Genomic DNA, 9,348 nt, shown 5'->3' with positions numbered 1-9,348 from the left:
CAGAAGCCAGCCGAAATTAAGCAAACTAGATTACGAAGGAAAAGCATAAAGCCTTGATCCGAGGGCAAAATGCCGTCCTCTCCCCCTAATCCACCGCGTCAGAAAAATGGTGGCCAAGTTCAGGAGAGCACTTTGTTTTCAAAAATTTAAAAATCATACTTACAAGTTTCAAAAAAAATCTAAAAAAAAAGTTTGGTTGTAGTCAACAATGTATCCTACAAGCATACAAAATCTTAGCTTGAAATTCCTTGTATTCCGGGCTACACAGCAATGACAAATCTCGATGCCAAATTCCCTGCATTTTCAATGTTTCAAAAACATCTTAAGAAAAAGTTTGGACGTTATTCAACGATTGATGCATCCTAGAAGCCTGCAGAATCTCCATTCCAAAATTCCTCTTATTCCGGACTACACAACAATAATGGAGTATATGGAAATCTTTTTACAGTTTTGAAATGCGCATTATTCGCCGTACTGGATTCACGCTTTTGTTATTTTTGTGTAGGGTAGAATACAAACTATTTGGCACTAAGACTTTGCGCGAATATAGGATGCATCATGGTCTACCTCCAGACTTATTTTTTTGCGAAACATTGAAATATGATTTTGAATTTTCGAAAGTAAAGGGCTCCTTGGAGCTCGGTCTCCATTTTGCAGTTTCAGCCTAACCCCACGTACGTACTCTACCCTCCCTGAACCCTAACACGCGGATGCAAGGGTAAGGAGCACCGAGCACGGTTACCACGGCATATGCAGATTTGTTAGAATGGATCTACAGTGTATTTGTTTCTGATTGCGAAAATAATTTTTGCCGGATCTACGTTCCTCCCCACGGCGATCCATTGTCATTATAAGTTGGATGAGATCGAGATGGAGCATGATGGCGGCTCACCTACACTGGCGGCTAGCTCCCCGGCGGAACCGGGAACCATCTTCCGTCGACGCGCCGCCGGAGAGGGATCCGGGAGAGGAGGAGTAGGACGCGCCGGAGGAGGCTCCCTCTTCCGAGGAGCACGCCTGCGGCGCCGCGCGACGGGAGGGGGCATCGCCATTCGCGAGTGGTTTCGCTGCCGCGTTAGAGACGACCGACTGACGGAACGGCCCACCTTGGTAGTGTGTCAAATCGAGTAGAAACTAACCCTAGGATCACGTCGTTGACGGTCCAGCGTTCACCGAGTTGGATCAACGACGTACGTAGATGCCACCCAAACGCCGTGCGTCCACGGAGTGAGCCCTCTGGCCTGGTCCAACACGCTCAGCTCGGCAGCTCCAGTCAGCCCCGCGCAAACGTCACTTTTATCCCCCTTTTGAACAGGTCTCAAATATCTCACCATAGCTCCTGGCCACGGCGCCACGCACTCACGCTATAAATCACCGCGCGCACCAAGCACCTCGCATCGCATCCTCTCACTCGAACGAACCAGTGAACATCCATAACCACCACTACCCACTGGTCACTGGTCCGGGGCCCAACTACGTAACCATATACTCCGTGCCGCGAGTACTTGCACAGAGCTCAGAGCATACATGGGCAACGCCGTGCCGCGCATCCGCCACCGCCATGAAGCCACAGCTCCACGCTCCGGGGAAACGACGACGCCTGCACCATCTGGACGGAGGCATGGCGGGAAGGCGGCGCGGGACGCCACGCGTCGGCCTCGCAGGGTCGCCGAGAACGAGCAGAAGGCGGGCGGCGGCACCACCGTGGCGATGACGGTGAAGGTGGTGGTGACGAGGAAGGAGGCGGAGAGGCTGATCGCGCGGCTGGAGGAGCATAACGCCAAGGAGCGCAAGGCCAGGATCGCCCAGATCACGCGCCGGCTTAGGGCTGGCCGGGACGGCGGCGACGGTGGCGGGAGCCCGGCGACATTGTGCGGGGGAGCGCGGACGCCGCCGAGGCTTGCGCCGATACAGGAGGTCTAACTCGTCTGTGTAGTCACGGCCTGGCTCACGGTGGTTAGTCACCGGCAGACCGGCGCCTCTGTAAAGCTCTAGCTTCAGTTCGTAACCTTACGTCACCCAGTCCAAACATGCGCCGTCACGGCCACGCATCGGGAGCCATGGCTAGTGACCGAGAACTGGGGAAGGAGAGGAGCGCCTCGGGTTCCAGGACGAAAAGCAGCTTGCAAGGAAAAGAAAGATAAAGAGAAATAAAATATTTGATATGGCTTGATCCTCCCCACCACCCCACCTGTCCCTCGTAACACGAGACATGCTCAAGCCTGAGGGCATCTCCAGCGGCGCGACGCAAATAGTCGTTTTCGTCCGCCGTGACCGGAAATGCGTCTGGCACCCTCGCCAGCGGGGCGACGCAAAGTGACCGGGCCGTCCGCGGAGACGCAAACCTGGCCCAAATATGCGCCTCGGATGCGTCTCCGCGGACACTGCACGGACGCCGAAAGTATCCGGTCGTATCCGGCGGACGTTTCGTCGGGCCCGCCTGGCAGCGACCCGGCGTCGATGCGTCTTCTCAAACGCGCCTGCGACTGGCGCCGCTGCGTCGCTTCGGCAGTCTGCGCCACGTTAATGGCAATGCCTCGGCTGCCGAGCGGCCACAGCCCACCTCCGCCAACCACGTTACTGGCGTCGCCACGCGTCCCGCGGCCACCGCATGCCTCCGGCCTATATAAAGGGGCCGCGCCTTCTTCTTCCTCATCCACTCCCTCCATAGAAACCCTAGGCGCCACAAAGCTCCAGCGTTCCGCCGCCTAGGTGTTCCTGCGACGCAGCCAGCCCCGCGAGGAAGACCATGGTGGGTCCCGGTGGCCGGCGAGGCGGTCGAGGCCGCGGCCCTGGACGGCCCCGGGGACGGGCAGGGGCCGCCGTGGTGGAGCAGCTACGGCCCCACGCTCGCCGTCGCCTGCGCCCTCTTCGTCTTCCTCCGACGTGGAGGGAAGCTGCTTCGAGTTCCTCCTCCGCATCGACGACGACCCGCTCGGCATCAAGCGTCTCCCGGATAAGTTCGCCGAGTTCGTCGACGGCGTCGAGCCGGCGCATTTGCAGCTACAGGAGGCCAGCTGCAACTTCTGCCACTGGGCCGTGGAGGTCCCGTTCGACGGGCAGGGCAAGATGTACTTGCACACCGGGTGGGGTAAGTTCGCCCGTGACCTGGCGCTCGAGCCCGGCTGCCAGCTCACCTTCCTCTACGAGGGAGACGGTGAGATGGTCGTAAAGGTCTTCGACGACACGGCCTGCCGCAGGCACTACCACACCGGCGAATCCGAGTCGGACTCCGATAGTTAGAACGTAGAGTGTTCTTTCTTTGCAACGAATCTGGCTACGGCCAGACGAAGCCAGTAGTGGAAGGTTTCTGTCTGTTCGCCTCATCGGTAGAACCAACAAGGGCACCGTCAATCCTCCCGCTGGATTTTCCAGTTTGGGTGACTGGGTGTGCCCTCGAATGTTCTTTCTTGGCAGCGAACATACGGAAATCAACACAACTGGTTTCTATTTTTAAAATATTTATATTTGTGTCCACCATGGTACAAACTATGTATTAGTTTGTGTAAACCATGTTCCAAACTATGTATTAGTTTGTGTAAAATAATCTTCCAATTTGTAATATTTGGAAGTATGTTGAAATGAAAAAGAGAAAAAAAATGCGTCGGGCCGCTGGAGCCAACCCCAGACGCAAATGGACACGCGGACGAAAAGGGTCATTTCAGCGTCCGCTGTGCGACGCAAACGGACGCGCGCGGACACTAAAATGCGTCGCGCCGCTGGAGATGCCCTAAGAGCATCTCCACTCGTTTCCCCGACGAGGCCCCCGAGCGACGTTTTTCCCATCCGGACGGCGAAACGGCCCAGTCGCGCCCCCGGTTCCTCGTTTTCGTCCGGATTTGGCCCTTCATCCATCCGGCAAGCCCACGCCATCCCCGGTCCCCCGGGGATCTATCGGGGACTCCGGACGAGTGAAAAGCGGGGAAGGGCCCGATCTGTCGGCGACTCGACACACGAACCCCACCGCCACCTCGCTCAAAATCTCCCCCACCCCTCGTATCTCTCTCGCCGCCGGCACCACCCCGCCGGCTTGTTGCCCAGATTCCGCCGTCCCTCCTTCTCCACCTGCCTATATTCCGCCGTCTTTCGACGAAGGCCTATCTGGCTGCTCCTCCGCCGGCCTGTTTTCCGACTTTGGCCTACTCCTCGTCGCTCGCGGCTCTGGTTGCCTCGACCACGCCCGTCAGGTGTTCGTCCATTTGCCTCGCCGGCCATGGACTCGGACGAAGAGGAGGAGCAGATGTTCGTCGAGCTTATGCGAGAAGAGATGGCAGCCGCCGCCCAAGACGAGGAGCACACGATGATCCTCGGTTGCTTGTCAAGCATGTACGCCGGACTGGCAACTGGTCGACGTGGTGGGTCGGTACCAGGTCGCCGGAAGTGCAAGCCGAAACAACGAATGGAGGGCTACTACATGTTGTACGCCGACTACTTCGCCTACAATCCATTGCACGGTGAGAGTGTTTTCCGGCGTCGTTTCAGGATGAGCAGAAAGCTATTTCTGCAAATTGTGTATGCCATCCGAGACTTTGACCCCTACTTCAGATGCAAGGCGGATTGCACTCGGTTTGGTTGGATTTTTGTCACCGCAGAAGTGCACGAGTGGCTATGAGGATGCTGGCGTATGGAGCTCCCGGTGATGGTGCGGATGACTATCTTCGGATGGCGGAGTCCACCGCCCTTGATTGTTTCTACCGGTTCCGCAGGGCCGTCATAGCAGTGTTCGGGGACTTTTACTTGAGATCACCCACTGTCGAAGACACTCAGAGGATCCTTGCAACAAATGAAGCTAGGGGTTTTCCAGGGATGCTTGGAAGCATTGACTGCATGCATTGGAAATGGAAGAACTGTCCGTTTGCGTGGCAGCGAATGTACAAGGGTCACAAAAACGGCTGCACTGTGATACTTGAAGCAGTGGCTACCCATGATCTCTGGATTTGGCACTCTTTCTTTGCTATGCCTGGATCCAACAATGATATCAACGTCCTAAACTGCTCCCCGATCTTTTCCAAGCTTGTTGAGGGTCATGCTCCCCCGGTGAACTATGTGATCAATGGTCGGCACTACAACAAAGGATACTACCTTGCATACGGTATCTATCCAAAGTGGGCAACATTTGTGAAGACTATCTCGAAACCTAGCACCCCCAAACTTTGCGTGTTTGTGAGGAAACAAGAAGCTTGCCGAAAAGACGTGGAGCATGCATTTGGTGTCCTCCAGCAGAGATTTGCTGTCGTCCGGTTCCCCGCTATGAGTTGGTCCAAAGATCAGATGTGGGAGGTGATGAACTGTTATGTGTGCCTACACAATATGATTATTGAAAATGAGCGAAAACATCCGGTTCCTCTGGCTGAGCAACAAGCACCATACGAGAGAGAGGGTCCTCTTGCACAGCCTAATCACCAGGTGCCTCCATCATGGGCCGCCTTCATTGCTATGCGCCAGGAGATTCGAGACTCTACAATGCATCAGCAGCTACAAGATGATCTGGTGGAGCACATATGGACGCTCCGAGGCAACGCCAACGCCGACGCCAACTAGTCTGTCATAATTTGTTTGAAAAATTGTGAAATTGTGTGCTTCATTTGTTTCAGCACTTGTTAAACATTGTACTGATTATCGCTGAATTTGTTTCAGCAATTTTCGTACTCTTGCTCGCCGAACTTGTTAAATTTTATGTTGAATTTGTTTGAAATATGTCAAATGGTCGAGGTTGGGGGTTTCCTGCCGGGGGGACGGCTGGAACTTCGGCGCTCCCCAGGCCAAATCTTCCTCCAATCCGGACGAAAATTTCGCCGGATTTGGGCGTGGGGAGCGCCAACGAGTGGAGATGCTCTAAGGGCATCTCCAGCGGGCGCGACGCAAACGGACGATGAGCGACCGTTTGCGTCCGCCGGGCAGAAAAATACGTCTGGTACCACCTTCAGTGGGGTGACGCAAAGTGACAGTACCGTCCGCGGCGACGCAAACCTGTAAGCGCCTCGGATGTGTCTCCGCGGACGCTGCACGGACGCGCAAAGTGTCCGCTCGCGTCTGGCGGATGTTTCGTCTGGCCCGCCTGGCAGTGACCCAGCGTCGATGCGTCTTCTCCGCCAGTATTGGCGCCGCGGCGTCGCTTCGGCAGTCTGCGGCCGCGTAAATGGCGATGCCTCGCGTGGCGCGCGGCCATCGCCTACCTCTACGCACAAAGTAATGGCGATGCCACGCGTGCCGCGGGCGTCGCCCTTCCTCCGATCTATATAAACAGGGGCGCGAGCATCTCATCTCCTCCCCACAAAACCCTAGCCGCCGCACAACCTCCACCGTAGCGCCGCTGCCGCTCAGGCTCCCCCGGAGCCACCATGAGCAGCACCGGCCGCGGCCAGGCTGCCGCGCCTCCACCTCCACCTCCCACTCCACCTCCCCCGGCCTCGAGCTCCGACGAGGAGTTCGACGACGACGACAACATGGACGACCTCCTCGACCCGGTCAGGGACGCCAAGGCCTTGGCTGAAGCGGAGAAGGAAGCAGAGGAGGAGCGGGCGGCCCAGGCGACGTTCGAGGCTGAGATCGAACAGCGCAGGGTGGCGGCCGCTGCAGCCGCAGAGGACTCCGACTCTGACATATCAGAAATAGTTGATGTGGCGAACGCAGTTGAAGTAATTGCCCAACCAGAAATAGTCGATGTGATGGACGCAGTCGAAGTAGCCGCACGGTCAGAAATAGCCGATGAAGAGGACGGGTGAACACCCGAATATATCGGATCCGCGATGTCAGGTCCGCGGCAGATGAGCCCCCGAGTAAGATGAGTGCGCGATGGCGGGCGTGATCGAAGCTTTGTTCCAATCTGAAGTTATATTATAGTGCGCAAGCTCGGGCGCAAATAATAGCATGGACCGAAAATATCTGGCCAAATAAATTTTGTAAGTAGTAATTAATTGAAAATATAACACCTGATATTTTTGTATCGGATATTCCGCTGATGAATTCGATGACTTGATCTATGTAGGAGAGTAGCAGTTGATAGGGTGGACGTAATTGACATAGTTGTGCTATCGCGGCGCGGAGATGAAGCTGATGACCGGTGGTCTTAGTTTAGAAATAGCGCATATACCCAAGCTAAGGTATCTTTTCCTTTTCTTCACGTGTAGTAGTTTGTTTGTACTTTCTTATTTTATCCCCATGGCTCAACCAATCATGCAAGGTGAAGCTCACCGTGGTTGACTCTAAGAATTGATCCGACTTGGGCTGAGAGTTGCTTTTTTTCATTTTTTGAACTTGGACCAATAGTTGATCTATGAATCAGGAGGTACGTAGTCCTTGAGTAAAATTTTCCTTGTTTCCGCTGTAATATATCTGTAATCTATCGGCTAACGGACGGAGCGAAATATGCCCTGCTTCTTTTTCCTTGGAAACTTGGCCGGCCAACACCTCAGGCATGCTGGTATCGAGCTTAATGGTGTAGCTTAATTACCCGATCAGCTTTGTGTTCCGTGTCTCCAGACGACGTGGTTGTTGACTGATTTGCTTCACATGCTTGCCGATCGCCTCCTTAATGCACCGGCCTTACGTGTCGAACGGCCAGGGTGATCATAGCTAGATTGGATCTAAGTCGACGACAAACTCTAGGTTGTTCGCTAGATGCGATTTTGATGTTGTTGATGATGAATTCGACGGATCCCGTTCGGATGATAAAATCTAGTCGCCGTGCTTTCCACAGACGGTGCCAATTGACGAGACGTGTTGTGGATATACTTCATGAGTGTACTATCGACAGTGCCTAGATCCGGCAAGCCCGGGTGGTCCACAGACGGTGATGTGGCATGTGGCCCATCGGGCGGCCCAGTTGCTGTTGATCATGAAGGATGAAGTCCAGCCCAGGATAAAGTAGCCGGATCCTAACCGACCTTCGGAGGAAGCCGGATCCGTGAAGGCCCATGAGGAACTCGGATCCAGTACGACGTAGATGGAAGGCGGATCCTTGACGGCAAGACATTGTACCGTAGTTAGGCAACTGTAATCCGGCTAGGACTCTCCATGTAAACCCTAGATTCGTGCGTCTTTATAAGCCGGATCATGGGAGACCTAGAGGCACAACCACAACTCATTGTAACAACGCGCAAGCGCCCAGATAATTCCAGACAAGCAGCAGTAGGCCTTGCCATCGTGCAGGTGTTCCGAAGATGGGTAAATCGCGTACCATCGTCCCGAGTGCACTCCGCCCTATGGCCCCTACTTCTTCCCCCCTCGTGAGGATCCCTCCTCCGAGGTACCGTCGAATATTCAACGACAGTTGGCGCCCACCGTGGGGCAAGCGGCGTCTGGAGGCCGGAACCGGGAGGGTTCCGCCATGGGAAGCTACGACGAAACCATCGTTGTGGGGCGAGTCCTCTACGCCGGGAACCTTCCGATCGTCCCTCCGGACGAGTGTTGGATTCCGGCTAAGACCAACCCCGTCAAGCTCTCCATCGTCCCGATTGGCGGCATACACATCTTCATCGGCGAGACCGTCGATTCCGACGGGAACGCACTGGTAAGTAACGCTGACGCGACCGCCGCTGAGCAGGACGAAGTCGCGAAGATCCGATCTGAGATGCAGGAACTTCCTAAGGAAGATTCCGCCTTAGATCTGGAAAAATCAAAACCCAGCCAATCCGCCCCTGAGCAGGAAATAAAGGTGGAAGACCAATGCAGATCCAGGTGTTAGAGAAGCAACGGTGTCACTTCGTGCACTTCTTAGCCCATACCGCAGGAGCCGCCCCTCAAGAAGTCGGAGCTGGCCCCATGCAGGTTGAGGCACCGGAAAACAGCGCTGCTCCGGATCAGCGAGGAGGTCGTCGGAGAAAGCAACGCTCCGGGTGAAGAATCGATCCTGGGCAACCTAAGCCCAATCTCCGGGGATACCTCCTCCATGGATACCGAAGAGTTCGATCGCAAGATGAAGGAATTTGGAGGCGGTGATTAGTCTGAAGTTGAATCCGCCCAGCCTAAGCAGGTTCTCGCAACCTTGGCGGCGCTGGATCAGCGGGAATCAGAAGATGAGAATACCCAATCCGATCCACAACCATCCAATGCAGGATCTCCGCTATCACGGGAACGACCGCATAAGGAAGTCCTGTACCCAGAAGAACTGGTTGAGCAGGCAAGCATGGATGCAATCGCACACTCAGATATCCTCAACAAACCTATAACTCCTGAAGACGCAGCAAATGCAGAAGCTCTAGAAGCCAAGAGGCAGGAGAGGCTGGCGACAGCCAAAAAATTCGCCACCACCGCAGCAGCAATGCTGGACGAGAGGAAAGAGGCCGCGAACTTTGTGGACAATTTTCTCAAGCGAGAACGTCAGGTGGACGAATCAATGGCAAAAGT

This window comes from Lolium rigidum, chromosome 6, assembly GCF_022539505.1.
Source record: "Lolium rigidum isolate FL_2022 chromosome 6, APGP_CSIRO_Lrig_0.1, whole genome shotgun sequence".
In the NCBI taxonomy this organism is placed as follows: Eukaryota; Viridiplantae; Streptophyta; class Magnoliopsida; order Poales; family Poaceae; genus Lolium; species Lolium rigidum.
This window is presented reverse-complemented; position numbering follows the sequence as displayed.